Source organism: Bos indicus, chromosome 2, assembly GCF_029378745.1.
Source record: "Bos indicus isolate NIAB-ARS_2022 breed Sahiwal x Tharparkar chromosome 2, NIAB-ARS_B.indTharparkar_mat_pri_1.0, whole genome shotgun sequence".
In the NCBI taxonomy this organism is placed as follows: domain Eukaryota; kingdom Metazoa; phylum Chordata; class Mammalia; order Artiodactyla; family Bovidae; genus Bos; species Bos indicus.
In genome coordinates this window covers 26080288-26096595 of record NC_091761.1, presented here as the reverse complement: position 1 = coordinate 26096595, position 16308 = coordinate 26080288, and the positions used below count along the sequence as shown (strand labels likewise).

Sequence of the window (16308 nt, the reverse complement as noted above, 5' to 3'; positions counted from 1 at the left end):
TATCTTCTAAGTCTGTGGCTTGTATTTTTCTTTCTTTATTACAGGACATCTTCACTTTTGAAAAATAGCTGGGAATAGAATTCCATGTTGATAGCTCTTTTTTTTCCATTTGTTGAAGATGTTATTCCAAAGAATACTGGCTATCTGCTCCAAGTCTCTATCTGAAGCCCAACTCTGCTAAGCCTATGGGCTTCACCCATTTTGTGGGTCCTGAGCTCATACGGCACTGCTGAAAATCATACAGCCTTCTTCCTAGAAAATGTATAAAATGTTGCCTATTAGAGGATTTATGGATGCTCAGAAGCACATCCATGGCCCCAGGTTAAGAAGATTTGTTATAGGCTCTCCAAAGATGGGAGGTCTTTCCATGTGAGAGGTAGACCCTAATCTTTCTATGAAGGACTTCAGCCTTACTTCCATTCCATTTCTAAGCTCCTACTCTGATAAGCAGAGTGCTGACCTGTGTGTGGGTTGAGTGCTTCTTTTGTCCTTCCAGTCAAAGGCCTGACTGAAATTGAAAGGAGTGCCTAAAAGAACTTGGTCTGAAAGACAATCCATGTAGAAACTGAAGTGGAAATATAAGTTGCCTAAGATGTTACTAATCCATCTGTGTAACTACTGGTGGCTAACGGTACATCTACACCCACATGGTATACAGTAAGAAGGGTGTTTGAACGGGCTTTCCAATGAATTACTTAGATGTCTCCACATCAAAGCAGACCTATTATAGAAGATTCTTGTGATCCAGATATTGGGAAGCTGCAGCATAGCATTGAGTAGGATTAAAAAAAGGCTACAGAACTGAGCAGAGCCCTGTAATGGGGAGGTATAGGGGTCTTTGCGGGCCATGAGACTACTTTTCATAGCCCAGAGGAATGCAAAACCTTTGCACAAATTGGTCTCCTTCACATGTTGAACATTTGATTATTAATAGGAGGGAGTCCCAGGGGAATACAAAACTACTTCTTCATTTTTATCTTCCACAAACTTATCTGGCACCCATCATTACCGAGGCCCTCACTGGGTGCTGGGATATAAAATTCCCCCTTAAGAAAAGATGCATTCTCTTCTCCCCCTCCCGTGTTGTTGCCACAGACAGTTAAGAACATGTGGGTGTTCTCCTTACACCTTGCAAAAGGAATTGAGCTAAATTATAGCTTTCCATTTATAAAACAGTGGTAGTCTAAAGCTGCAGAGTGCAAAATTCAGAGATTGCCATAGTAACTCTGCTTTTCTCAGGAAGTAATTGAAAAAGGGCACTTTTTACAGAAATAGAATATTGATGTTCATATCTATAGAGGAATTAATTTACTGACTGATAGAGGGGAAAGATGAAAGATGAGCCATGGAGCTGCATTTTAATGTGATTGTGATTATCCCCAGGGTGGCAAGCAGCTTACACTCGTTCTTTTATTTTTGCAGCAAATAGCACATTTCTTTTCAGCTTGGTTTGTGTATAGAAATAGTTTCCAGAAATATATAGCGTAATAAGGAATTAGAGAGCACATTTGGTAAAACACTGAAAGGCTCCAATTTGTTTCTTGCCATTATCAGTTTGATGAATGTTAAAATTGCTTGAGATATTTAATCGCTCTTCTTGATTAGCACTGCAGCTATCCTATAGGAATAGCTTGTGAGTGTACTTTTAACAAGGAACTCTAGCCTTTCACAGGTGCTGTCATGAGACCAAAGACACAAATATATAAAGGAAAATGATTAGGCGAGCAAATAATCATTACGACAATAATGGTCTAGAAATACTGTTTGGAGATTTGATAGAATATTGATAAAGGCTTATAAATATATTTGTATATGTGTTGATATAAATATATGCCATATATATTTCAGGGCTTGTTCTCTGGGAATTTTATTCCAAAGATAATTTGTTTTATTTCCAAATCAAATTGCAGGTGGCTGAAAAGTGATCTAAATGAATGAATCTCAGACAGTGAAATATGGGTCCCTATGATGGGAATGGGAAGGGGAGTTTGAGGCTACAGCCCTCCCCAAAGACCAGCCAGATGACATTCCTGATATGCTTGGTCTTGGATGGGAGGAAGTGAGAATAATGTGGATCTTTCCTTGGTGCTATTTTCTTCTTAACAAGAGAGAGAAATTCTTTCACCAAAGGACTAGTAGTACTCTAGGAAAGAATCTCAAGCAAGGTAACATTCAGGACGGGTGGTGACCAGGAGCTTCCTCTAGCTCTACTTAGGATTTCTATCTTTCTTTGGAGGGAATGATGCTGAAGCTGAAACTCCAGTACTTTGGCCACCTCATGTGAAGAGTTGACTCATTGGAAAAGAGTCTGATGCTGGAAGGGATTGAGGGCAGGAGGAGAAGGGGAAGACAGAGGATGAGATGGCTGGATGGCATCCCTGACTTGATGGACATGAGTCTGAGTGAACTCTGGGAGTTTGTGATGGACAGGGAGGCCTGGTGCTGAGATTCATGAGGTCATAAAGAGTCCGACACGACTGAGCAACTGAACTGAACTGAACTGAACATGTTTCTTATGTTCTGGAACAGTACATCTATGTATCTTTCCCTACTTGATTATGAGCTCATGGAAAGAAAGATAGTGTCTTAATTATCTTTGAAGTCATAGGCCTAACACAGTGCCTGGAATAGAGAGAACAGGAAATAAATGCCTGAATGATTAACTTACTAAATGAATGAATCAACTGAAGCAGACTCATCTCCCATTTTCTAGGACCATCCTTGCTCCCTGGACATTGCCAATGGCTTGGCGGACAAATTACCTTCACTGCTACCATGACATTTAAAATAATTTTCTAGTAAGTTTCTTTTTCTTGAAAGAAAAAGGGAAAATATTCTCTGAATGCTTATGATGAGCCAGCCATTGGGCTGAACACTTTACATATTAATGTGTATATTTAATCTTCAAAACCTTTGGAAGATAAATGCTATTAATATGCCCATTTTTTTAGAGAAGGAAACTGAGGCTTAGAAAGATTAGCTGAGATTTTGTAACTAACAAGTATTAGGGCCAGAATTTGCAACCAAGTTGCTTAACTTCCATTCCCTTTCCTTTGTTCCTGGACACTGAATACATATGGAAATGAACTCAATTCTGGGATCCCAAAAATAAGGATAAAAAGCTTTTTAGTGTGGGAGAGGATAGTGAGGAAAAAGGTCCATCCCTAGATCACAGGAAGAATTATCTTGGGTCTTTGATGAGATCTATTAATAAAAGCCTAGGAAGCGTCTCCTGAATATCAAAAACATTTGTGCTTGCATTGTTAGGGTGAGATTATACAGTCTCAGTGTGGCAAAGGTCTTGAATACTCTCAATGGTATGGCACTCACTAATAAGGGGACTCGCTGTAGTATTGGGTTTGCAGTTTTTAAAAACAATTTCGTATCTTGTTGCATTTGATCCTCAATCACCTCTGAAGTATGCAGTGCATAGAGGTCATTATTCCAGTTTCCTTTGTTTGGGAACAAGGTTAGATTGCATTCACATGCCTCTTTGAAATTGGGTCTGATCACATGAGTTTCTTTGGCCAAGGAAATGTGAGCAGAGCTAACATGTGACATTTCTGGTGGAAGCCTTTGAAAAGCGAGTTTCATGTTCTCTTTCTCTTGCCACTCCGATGGACAACGTGCTTGATAAAGTGCCTTGTCTGCTAGAGGACCAGTGTGAGTACACTGTATATTAAAAGAATGAAGTCCTAATCAGCATGTAAGCTCTTCCCTTACTTTCTGCTATACCAGGGCTTAGGACCACAAAAGAAGACTCATTTCCAACCCTCAATCTAAGGATATACCATTTTCTAAATCTTTACCACATGGCATAGCTTATGCTAACCCCTGCCCCCAACTATGTCCCTCTGGGGAATAGTAATACAGAAAGCCCTGCTGGTAATAAGGGTACTTGGTGGCTGGGCCAGAGTGCAGTATAAGGGACTTAGTGCTGCAGATGTGAGAATACCTGTTTCTTCTCTTCTAGTCACCTTTGTGGTTTAAAAAGTAGAGGATCAGGCATCATAGGAAACAGTAAGAGTGACAAGACTGAAACCATCCTTGCTGTTTTTATCCTGGCACATCTAGTCTGCAACAAACTTCCAGAAGCTAGTGCTCACAAAATAAAAATTAGGTAGACACCAGAGTGCTCTTCTACCTTTTGAAATTTACCACCTTATATCTTAAATGACTTACTCAGTAAGACTTGAGAGTGAGGGTTTGTTTTTGTTTTTATAGTCTTCCGTTTCAAAACTAGCAAAGAGTGAAGATGAACCAGGTTTCCACACATGAGATCTTTCGGAGATTCAAAAAAAACCTGGAGAAGAGGTGCTGAATTTCAAAGAGAGGGTTTCTTCAGTTAGTTGACATACCATGGTGGGTGCCGGCATGCAGGCTCATTAGACTTTTTCAGGCCACATCTGTGCTGGCAACCTGTGGAGAAGACATCTCAGTTTAGGAAAGAGGCTCCCTCAGTTGGGGGAGTGGGAGTCAACTGGATGACAACGAGAGTAATTTCCCCGAATGTTAAACCAATCTTCTTGTCAGTGTGATCATCCCTTCCTCAGCTGAATGGGAAAGACTACAGGACCCTTAATTATCTGTACCAACTGCTCAACCAGGTTTTATTTTAGGGACTGAAGTCCTAGGAAAAAGCATCCTAGCTGACTAATGAAGATATCCTAGACTTGAATAAATAATTTAGTCCTAAAAACATATTAGGGTGTAAAATTTGGGGATGTTGATATTGTAGGGTAACTTTATACATCAGATGATTTATCTGAAGCTTGAGGGAATTATAGTCCCTCCAACTGAATTGATAATGGGTATGTACATGTGTGTGTGTTAGTTGCTCAGTTGTGTCCGATTCTTTGCAACACCAGGGACTGTAGCCAGGCAGGCTCCTCTGTCAATGGAATTCTGCAGGCAGGAATACTGGAGTGAATTGAGATGCCCTTCTCCAGGGGATCCTCCTGACCCAGGGATCGAACCCAGGTCTCCTGCATTGCAGGCAGATTCTTTACTGTCTGAGCCACCAGGGAGACCCCAATAATGGGCATAGGTTATCCTAATTTTGTATACTTATGGGTACAAAGCACAGTCCAGTTAAGGTGTAACGTTACTAAGAAATCTTTCTGCCTTCAAACTCTTCTGCTAAATTCAATTTATGCTTAAAATGATCGGAAGAGAGAAGAGGCAGAATCCTTTAAGGAAAATGCTCTTCATCAGAATCCTGGCTTCCATCAGGAAACAAAACAATAGTTGGGAGTTGCTGGAGTGGTTTAATGGCTCATCTTCAGTAGTCTACTCGCAGTAACTAATGATAGTTATCATGAGCAAATGTTTCCTGTGTGGGACACAGTCATGCGGCAGGTGACGGTGGGGACACACCACCACAGTATTTTAGGGTCTTTTTATGTGTCAGGGTCTGTGTGAGAGGAGAAAGTCTATGGGAAACAAGCAAGAGAGCCACCACTTGGGCTGAGTAGAAGCAGGAGCCTGGATTTTCCCTCTCAGGCACTGGCTAGATAATTAGAGCCAGCAGCAGGAGGCAAATTAAAGCCTTACTGGGAACTTCTAAGTAGATAGGTGTTTGTGAGCTTTGGATACTTCTCTGAAGCCCTGAAGCAAGACTGCAGTGTGGGAGGAAGCATTGGCAAGCCTTCCCACCAAGCTGGATGTATCCTTCAGCAGCTCTTGGAGTCCTTCTAACCGACAATGCTGCCACAGACCATGAGATCAGTGAGACTTCTGACTTTAAAAAAGGAATAGGCACAATGAGTAATAACAGTTGAAGTTGAAATTGTGTGAATAGTGTTCTTGTTTTGTATGTGGTTTTGTATTTCTTTTGCTCTTAATTCACATGGTATTTTCTCTTAGAGTTAATATATGAATGTTAGTTAATGTTAGGAAGAGTTTTAAGAGGAAAAATAACCATTATATGGAAAGGAAGGTACTTATCTTAAATAAAGGTGGAATTAGTTATCTGTTTTCCACAATTTAAATGTTAACTGTATTTGGGACTGTATAATCTAAATAAAGAGTACTTCCTATAGTATGGGTGGTGGTGGTGGTTTAGTTGCTAAGTCGTGTCTGACTCTTGCGACCCCATCAACTGAAGCCTGCCAGGCTCCTTTGTCAATGGCTCCAGGCAAGAATACTGGAGTGGATAGCCTTTCGCTTCTCCAGGGGATCTTCCCAACCCAAGAATCAAACCCACTTCTCCCATGTTGCAGACAGATTCTTTACTGACTGAGCCACAAGGGAAGCCCAGCAATATTGGAGTGAGTAGCCTATCCCTTCTCCAGTGGATCTTCCCAATCCAGGAATTGAACTGGGGTCTCCTGCATTACAGGTGGATTCTTTACCAATTGAGCTATCAGGGAAGTCCATCTATCAGCCCCAATTTCAGCATGTGATTTCAAGGAGACTAAATAACTAGTTCTTTGAGCAGTTGATCCCAAACTTCTTCCTGCCTCCAAACTCCTGAGAGGCATAACATACACTACTATTAAAAGAAGGTACTGTCTGTAGTAGTGAAGTTCATACTAGTAAAAGCCCATGGTGGGGGAAGGGAATTATCAGGAGTGCATGAGGCATGTGTCATGTTAAATTTTTCACTTTTCCTCATTGAGATCACTGCTTTAGAGAATGGGTCCTACAAACACAACAGTTAAATGCTAATCTCTCAGATGTTGAACATATTTTCTGAGAAAGAGCTGAAATGTGGAGGTATTGACTATGAGACAAGGATGAAGGTAGTTTTGGTGTCACAATGCAATTACAAAGAGAAGATGGTTTGACCCAATACTAAACCTTTTTTGGTCACTGTATTATTTGGTTTTTCTATCATAAAAGGGCTGTGATTTAGGTCCTTTTTTTTAAAAAAGATTGTGATATACAAAATATTTAAATCTATTAGAGGTAGCTTGTTTTATATAATCTCAGACATTATCTTTTCTGGTGTATATATGTATATATGTGTGTGTTTGTGCACCACTAGATTTTTATTGTGCACATACTAACATATATTTATACACAAACACACTCTTGTCAATTTGCTTTTTTATCAAAATGTGATCATACCATTTGTATTTTACTGTTTTTTTCACTTAGCAATTTCCTCAGGGATAACTTTCCTTGTTAGGTCTTGCATAGATCGACCTATTCTTTTAAAATGACTATGTTGTATTCTGTAGTATAGAAGTATTTAACACTTCCTTTATAGATGAGCATTTTGGATGTTTCTCTTTTTTGTTGCTCTTATAGACCAGGTCTCTGTGAATATCATCATGTGTATATTTGTGTAACTGTATTTCTGTGAGATAGATAATAGAAAGTGGAGCCTGTGACTCAAAAGATATATTTATTTTTAATATTAACACATATTGTCACGTTGTTTTAAAAGATGGCTATGTCCATTTATATTTTCCTCTGACAGTGTGAGTATACCCGTCTCCCTACATTTTATTAATACTGGATATTGTTAATCATCAAAATTCTTATCGACATGGTGGGTAAAATTATTTCTTCATTTTCACTACTCTGATTATTGGTAGGTTTGAACATATTTCTGGATGATTTTGGCCACTTGCACTCCATTGAAGTGAATTGCTTGTTGATGTTTTTCATCCAGTTTTGTACTGGGATTTTTATATTTTCTTAGAAATTTGTATATATTTATAATATATTATGGGTCTTAACCCTTTGACTCATATATCACAGGTATTTTTTCCCCAAGGTTTCTTTTGTATTTCTAATTTTGCTTAATGTATCTTTTTCTGTATAGAATTTGAAATTTTACTTTTAGTTTTACTTTAGTTTTACTTTTAGTTTAATCTGTCAAGTTTTTCATTGATGGCTTTAAATTTTATATCATGCTCCTGAAGCTCTTTCCTATCTCAAGATTTTAAAAGTATTCTTTACTTTTAAAATGTAGGGTCTTGTATTTAGATAATCTTCTTCATGGGTTACAGCCTTGTTGTGGTAAAGGGGCTTGTGTAACTAAATGAAGCTATGAGCCATGCTGTTCAGAGCCACCCAAGATGACGGGTCATAGTGAAGAATTCTGACAAAATGTAGTCCCTTGAAGGAGGAAGTGGCAACCCGCTCCAGTGTTCTTGTGGTGAGCACCTCGTAAACAGTATGAAAAGGCAAAAGGATATGATGCTGGGAGATGAATCCCCCCAGGTTAGAAGGTATCCAATATCCTACTGGGAAAGAGTGGAGGGCAATTACTAATAACTCAGAAAGAATGAAGCAGCTGGGCCCAAGTGGAAACAACACTCAGTTAGATGTGTCTGGTGGCGAAAGTAAAGTCCGATGCTGTAAAGAACAATGTTGCGTAGGAACCTGGAATGTTAGGTCCATGAATCAAGGTAAATTGGATGTGGTCAAGTGGGAGATGGCAAGATTGAACATCGACATCTTGTTAGGAATCAGTGAACTAAAATGGATGGGTGTGGGCGAATTTAATTCAGATGACCATTATATCTACTACTGTTGGAAACAATCCTTTAGAAGAAATGGAGTAGCCTTATAGTCAACAGAAGAGTTTGAAATGCAGTACTTGGGTGCAACCTCAAAAACAACAGAATGATCCTGGTTCATTTCCAAGGCAAACCTTTCAACATCACAGTAATCCAAGTCTATGCCCCAACCACTGGTACTGAAGAAGCTGAGGCTGACCGGTTCTTTGAAGACCTACAACACCTAGAACTAACATCAAAAAAAGATGTTCTTTTCATCATAGGAGATTGGAATGCAAGAGTAGGAAATAAGGAGATACGCAGCATACCAGGCAAGTTTGGCCTTGAAATACAAAATGAAGCAGGTAGAGGGTGGAGTTTTGTCAAGAGAACACACTGGTCATAGCATACACCCTTTTCAACAATCCAAGAGATGACTCTACACATGGACATCACCAGATGGTTAATACTGAAATCAGATTGATTATGTTCTTTGCAGCCAAAGATGGGGAAGCTCTATACAGTCAGCAAGAACAAGACCTGGAGCTTACTGTGTAGCTCGGATTGTGATCTCCTTAATTGCAAAATTCAGGCTTAAAATGGAGAAAGTAGGGAAAACCATCAGACCATTCAAGTATGGCCATGGTGGTTTAGTTGCTAAGTCATTTCTGACTCTTGCAACCCCATGGACTAGAGCCTGCCAGGCTTCTCTATCTATGGGATTCCTCAGACAATAATACTGGAGTGGGTTGCCATTTCCTTCTCCAGGAGATCTTCCCAACCCAGGGATTGGACCTGTGTCTCCTTCATTGGCAGATGGATTCTTTACTACTGAGCCACCTGGGAAGCCCTGGCCATTCAGGTATGATGTAAATCAAATACCTTATGATTATACAGTGGAAGTGATGAATAGATTCAGGAGATTAGATCTGGTAGACAGAGTGTCTTAAGAACTATGGATGAAGGTTCATGACATTGTACAGGAGGCAGTTACCAAAACCATCCCCCCCAAAAAAGAAGTGCAAGAAGACAAAGTTGTTGTCTGAGGAGGCTTTACAAAAATCTGAGGAAAAAAAGAGAAGTGAAAGGCAAAAGAGAAAGGGAAAGATATACTCAACTGAATGCAGAATTCCAGAGAATAGCAAGGAGAGATTAGAAGGCTTTCTTAAATGAACAATGCAAAGAAATAGAAGAAAACAGTAGAATGGGAAAGACTAGAGATCTCTTCAAGAAAATTGGAAATATCAAGGGAACATTTCATGCAAGGATGGGCATGAAAAAGGACAGAATTGTCAAGGAACTAACAGACACAGAAGAGATTAAGAAGAGGTGGCAAGAATACAGAGAAGAACCATACAAGAAAGGTCTTAATGACCCAGATAACCATGATGGTGTGGTCACTCACCTAGAGCCAGACATCTTAGAGTGTGAAGTCAAGTGGCTTTAGGAAGCATTACTGCAAACAAACCTAGTGGAAGTGATGGTATTCCAGCTGAACTATTTCAAATCCTAAAAGATTTAGGATTAAAGTGCTACAATCAATATGTTAGAAAATTTGGAAAACTCACCAATAGCCATAGGACTGGAAGAGAGTTTTCATTCCAAGCCTAAAGAAGGGCAATTTCAAAGAATGTTTTCATTCCAAGTCTAAAGAAGGACAATTTCAAAGAATGTTCAGACTACTGTACAATTACATTCATTTACATGCTAGTAAGGTTATGTTCAAAATCCTTGAAGTTAGGCTTCAGTAATATGTGAACCAAGAACTTCCAGTTGTATAAGTTGGGTTTCAAAGAGGCAGAGGAACCAGAGATGAAATTGCCAGCACTCACTGAATCATGGAGAAAGCAAGGGGGTTCCAGAAAAACACCTACTTCTGCTTCATTGGCTACAATAAACCCTTTGTCTGTGTGGATCACAATAAACTGTGGACACTTCTTAAAGAGATGGAAATACCAGACCACCTTACCTGTCTCCTGAAAAACCTGTATGCAAGTCAAGAAGCAACAGTTAGAACGGGACGTGGAGCAATGGACTGGTTCAAAACGAGGAAAGGAGTGTGACGAGGCTGTATATTGTCACCTTGCCTTTTAACTTATATGCAGAGTACGTCATGGAAATGCCAGGCTAGATGGATCACAAGTTGGAATCAAGATTTACAGGAGAAATATCGGCAACCTCAGGTGTACAGGTCAGATCAGATCAGATCAGATCAGTTGCTCAGTCGTGTCCAACTCTTTGCGACCCCATGAATCGCAGCACACCAGGCCTCCCTGTCCATCACCAACTCCCGGAGTTCACTGAGACTCACGTCCATCGAGTCAGTGATACCATCCAACCATCTCATCCTCTGTCGTCCCCTTCTCCTCCTGCCCCCAATCCCTCCCAGCATCAGAGTCTTTTCCAATGAGTCAACTCTTCGCATGAGGTGGCCAAAGTACTGGAGTTTCAGCTTCAGCATCATTCCTTCCAAAGAACACCCAGGGCTGATCTCCTTCAGAATGGACTGGTTGGATCTCCTTGCAGTCCAAGGGACTCTCAAGAGTCTTCTCCAACACCACAGTTCAAAAGCATCAATTCTTCGGTGCTCAGCCTTCTTCACAGTCCAACTCTCACATCCATACATGACCACAGGAAAAACCATAGCCTTGACTAGACAAACCTTTGTTGGCAAAGTAATGTCTCTGCTTTTGAATATGCTATCTAGGTTGCTCATAACTTTCCTTCCAAGGAGTAAGCGTCTTTTAATTTCATGGCTGCAGTCACCATCTGTAGTGATTTTGGAGCCCAGAAAAATAAAGTCTGACACTGTTTCCACTGTTTCCCCATCTATTTCCCATGAAGTGGTGGGACCGGATGCCATGATCTTCATACAGATGATACCAGTCTAATGGCAGAAAGTGAAGAGGAACTGAGAGCCTCTTGATGAGGGTGAAAGAGGAGAGTGAAAAAACTGGCTTGAAGCTCAACATTTGAAAAACTAAGATCATGGCATCTGATCCCACCCACTAATTCATGGCAGATAAAAGGGGGAAAAGTGGAAACAGTGACATTTTATTTTCTTGGGCTTCAAAATCACTGCAGATGGTGACTGCAGCCATGAAATTAAAAGATGCCTGCTCCTTGGAAGGAAAGGTATGCCAAACTTTTAGACAGCATATTAAAAAGCAGAGACATTACTTTACCAACAGAAGTCCGTCTAGTCAAAGCTATGGTTTTTCCAGTAGTCATGTATAGATGTGAGAGTTGAACTATAAAGAAGACAGAGGGCTGAAGAATTGATGCTTTCGAATTGTGATGCTGGAGAAGACTCTTGAGAGTCTCTTGAACAGCAAGAAGATCAAACTAATCAATCCTAAAGAAATATTCATTGGAAGGAGGGATGCTGAAGCTGAAGCTCTAATACTTTGGCCACCTGATGCAAAGAGCTGACTTATTGGGAAAGACCCTGATGCTGGGAAAGATTGAAGACAAGAGAAGAGGACCCCGGAGGATGAGATGGTTAGATAGCATCACTGACTTGATGGACATGAATTTGAGCAAACTCCAGGAGATAGTGGAGGACAGAGGAGCATGGCATGCTACAGTCCAGGGAGTCCCAAAGAATTGGACATGACTTAGCGACTGAACAACAACAAAGCAACAATACTTTAAATAATAGAACTATTTAGATTTTTAGTCCATCTGGAACTTATGATTAATTCAAGTAGGAATGTAATTAGATTTATTAAATACAAATAACCTGTGGTCTTAATACTGTAGGACACAGCCTCCATTCTTTACCACTATGAAGGATGGTTCATCCTATTTATCCCACACTCAAAAGCACATATACATGGGTCTGTTTCTGCCCTTTCTATTCTGTGTTTAAAACAGTACCATACTGTTTTCATTACTTGAAGGTATATTTTTTTTAGCTGGCAGTATGAATCCTCACTTTTTCCCCCAAAATATTTCTTGCTATTTTTCCACTTATACTCTTCCAGAAACTATTCACGTTAGGCTGCAGCAGTGTTACTGTAAGAAGTGGTTTCCTTTATTTAGTCCTTATCCAACCCTTGTACTTCTAGTTTCCTAACCTTGTCACCAAGCGTTATATCAAGTCTTCAGTAATAATGGAGGGAAAGAGATACAGGCTACCCTCTGTCTACTAATTAATACCTTCCTAGGAAACTTTTCCCTATGCCCTTCACTCAAGTAGTCACAGCTCCAAGATCCTGTAAGCTTTTGTTTTACATATTTGTTGCTGTGTGACAAATTACCCCAAACCTTCATGGGTTAAAAAACCCAAACATTTTATTACTTTTCAAGATTTGGGGTTAGAATTGTGGGCAGAGTTCAGATGAGTGATTCTTTCATTTCACTCTGACACAACCTGAGGTCACCCAGTGGTATTCTGCTGGTTTTTGGTCCCGTCTGTAGGTCCAAGATGGCTTCACTTGCATGGCTTGTGCCTTGGTGGAAATGTCTGGAAGCCTGGGCTCAACTGAACCCCTCTCCTTAGGAACATGATCTCTCCATCAGGGTTGTTAGATTGCATGGCTGTTCAAGTCTCTACAGGAAGTGAAGGCTGCCATTCTTTTAAGGTCTGGTTTCCGAAACTGGTACTACATCACTTTTGCGAGAGTTTGTTGATCAGAGCAGTCATAGAACTGGCCCAGATTCAAGGGGTTAGGGTACTGATCCCACTGCTTAATAGGAGCATAGATCTCACCCTCAATAGGAAAAGTATCACAGAATGTTTTTATTTTGTGGTTTCACATGACTGTTTTGGGCATGCTTCCACAGTAGTTAGAACTTCAAGTCAGAGCTATGTGAAGGTTTTCTTCATTATTTTATGAACTCCATGGATATACATTCATGGTTTAAGTGTGTGTGTGTGGGTGTAGTGTTGTGGAGAAGTTTAAATTCAAACAGTCTAACCTTGGAAATACAGGTTATCACACAGTGACTAGTTACTGGCCATTAGTTTGGCTTGTTATTTTCCAAATATCCTTATCAAGTTGGCTGGAGCATTACATTCATGACCCCAGGGCCAGGGATTTGGTCCTCATTTGAGAAGAGAGGACTTCTGTAGTTCTGACCCCACATTAGCCCACCTGCCGTTGCATGTCTGGATACCAAGTGACAGTGTGGTGATCATTTGGGGGAAAACGAATAATCCAGGTTTTTCTCAGGTTGGGTCTGTGATGTCGTCTTACTACATGAAGAGTCATTAGGTACCCACGTACATTTTGTACATTTGAATAACCTATTTTAAAATACTGTTTTTTTTTAATTATTACGTATTTTATTTTTTGCAAGTAGCTCTGTGTGTTCTCAGGCAAAAGGAAATGGGAAAACATTTATTTTATACTCATTCATTCACAGAATTTTTTTTCCATTTCAAAGTCCCTGTGATTTACCAGGTCTTTTACTTTAGGTTGATCATGACATTGCTTTCTTCTTGACCACTGACTTGAAAAGGCATATATACTTTCACTATAGAATAGGCTGCTCAGAAACAGATGGTGAATTATGCCTTTAATGTGAGAAAATGAAAATGATCTGTTCAGTGGGTTGTTGTTCTTCCCAAGGTACCTTTCTTCCTATTATCAATATGATAGAGAATTCATTGCATATCAGTGGTATGTATGACTCTCTAAAGCTGTCAGATTCAAGTCTTTGAATTTAGGCTTCCCATCCCCCCATACAGCCTTTAAGTGTTAGGGCAAGACACTTTGCGTCACAGGTGGAGGGAATGGTTTGTCTCAGCTAAATGTGGGAAGTCATTCTCTTATGTGCTTGTTCTGGCTCATAGTAAGTACTCAATAGATATTTATTGAGCAAATGGCTAAGGCAATGCTTTGAATGTACTGGCTTCCTATTTCCAGTCTTTTGTTTGCCCTGTTGAACCCCATTGTCTCAGAACACTCAGTAATAATAGACTATTCTCCGTTTCTGAGAAAGCGTGAATGTTCTATTCCAGCAACATTGCAAGGGGATGCTGTAATTGCTGTAGGCAGTGCCCTTTGGAGGCCTTTCTGGCATTCAGAAACCTGAAAGCAGAAATCAAAGAAGCCATTGCCTCCTGTAATTATTTTTGTAGCCGTGTTGCTGAGGGTGAGACATGACTACCTCTCTTCTCTGTATCGGCACAAAGGCGTCTCCCTGGGCCTGGTGGGAATAGAGCACACTCTCCATGCCAAGACTTGCATCAGTGGAAGTGTAAAAATCACTGCTCCCACAACAATGTTGACTTGTGTAAGATCATGCTTCCTTCTTCTTGATCTCAAATAGGGTCTTTAGTGCAGGACATCCTCTAGTTGTGGGTATGAGTCTCTGGGCTTTAGAATCCAAGAGTCTGGGTTTAGACACTCAACTTGATTTCAGTTCTCACCTTTCTCTCGAGAATCCTTTTATTCTTTGAGGCATTAAAAATACCAGCTTAATTCTGTATTATGGTTAATGATCCCTTCTCACTTTCCTTTAGACCTTTCTCGATTAGGTTATCACACTCCTCTTTTCCACAACCTCCAAGAAAGACAACACCAAAAGCCAACCAAATAAACTAGTTCTTTTAGACGGGAACACAAATTCAAATGTGTTAGAGGCAACATCCAGCCATGAAAGCCTTCTCTAGCTATGAAAGTCCTGGAGGGCATCTTCTTCCACTAGAAGGCTGATTCATCTACATTGAAAATCTATTGTTTAGTGTAGCCACCTTCAGTGATTATCTCAGCGAGATCCTGTGGATAACTCGCTGCAGCTTCTACGTCTATTTGCACTTGCTGCTTTACCCTGCACGTGTGGTTATGGAGATGGCTCTTCCTTAAACCTTATGAACCAACATCTGCTAGCTTCAAGCTTTTCTTCTGCAGTTTCCTTACCTCTCTCAGCCTTCATAGAATTGAAGAGATTTGTCCTTGCTCTGAATCAGGCTTGGGCTTAAGGAAATGTTGTAGTTGGTTTGATCTTTTAACCAGACCAGTCAAACTCTCCATATCAGCAATAAGGCTATTTCACTTTCTTATCGTTCAAATGCTCACTGGAGTAGCACGTTTAACTTTCTTCAAGAACTTTTCCTTTGCATTCATAACCTGGGTAACCATTTGGCATATGAGGCCTAGCCTTTGGCCTAGCTCAGCTTTCCACGTACCTTCCTCACTAGGCTTAAACATTTCTAGCTTTTGATTTCAAATGAGAGACATACAACAGTTCCTTTCACTTGAACACTCAGAGGCCATTGTAGGGTTATTAATTGACCTAATCTCAATATTGTTGTGTTTCAGGGAATAGAGGGGGCCAAGGAGAGGGAGAGAATGGCTAGTTGATAGAGTAGTCAGAACACACACACCAGTTATGGATTAAGTTCATCATTTTATGTGGACGTGCTTTATCATGCCTTAAAACAATTGCAGTTGTATAATAGCATCAAAGACCACGGATGGCAGTTCACCATAACAGTAATAATGAGAAACTTTGAAATATTGTGAAAATTACCAAAATGTGACACAGAGACGCAAATTGAGCAAATATCATTGGAAAAGTGCAGGGTTGCCACAAACTTTCAATTTGTTTAAAAAAAAAATCTGCAAAGTGAAAAAAAAATAAGGCTTCCCAGGTGGCGCTAGTGGTAAAGAACCCACCTGCCAAAGCAGGAGACATAAAAGACACAGGTTTGATCCCTGGGTCGGGAAGATGCCCTCGAGGAGAAAATGGCAACTCACTCCAGTGTTCTTGCCTGGAGAATCCCATGGACAGAGGAGCCAGGCAGGCTGTAATCCATGAGGTCATGAAGAGTTGGATACAAGTGAAGCGACTTAGCACAACACAACAACATGCCTGTAGTTTCCCAACATCCCCTCTAATACTT

General features: G+C 40.3%; 1 protein-coding gene across 11 annotated transcripts in view; it reads left to right on the top strand.

Annotated features, from left to right (window-relative positions):
- MYO3B (myosin IIIB) overlaps positions 1–16308 on the top strand; it is a 486811-nt gene that overhangs the window by 104287 nt on the left and 366216 nt on the right. The window lies entirely within an intron of this gene.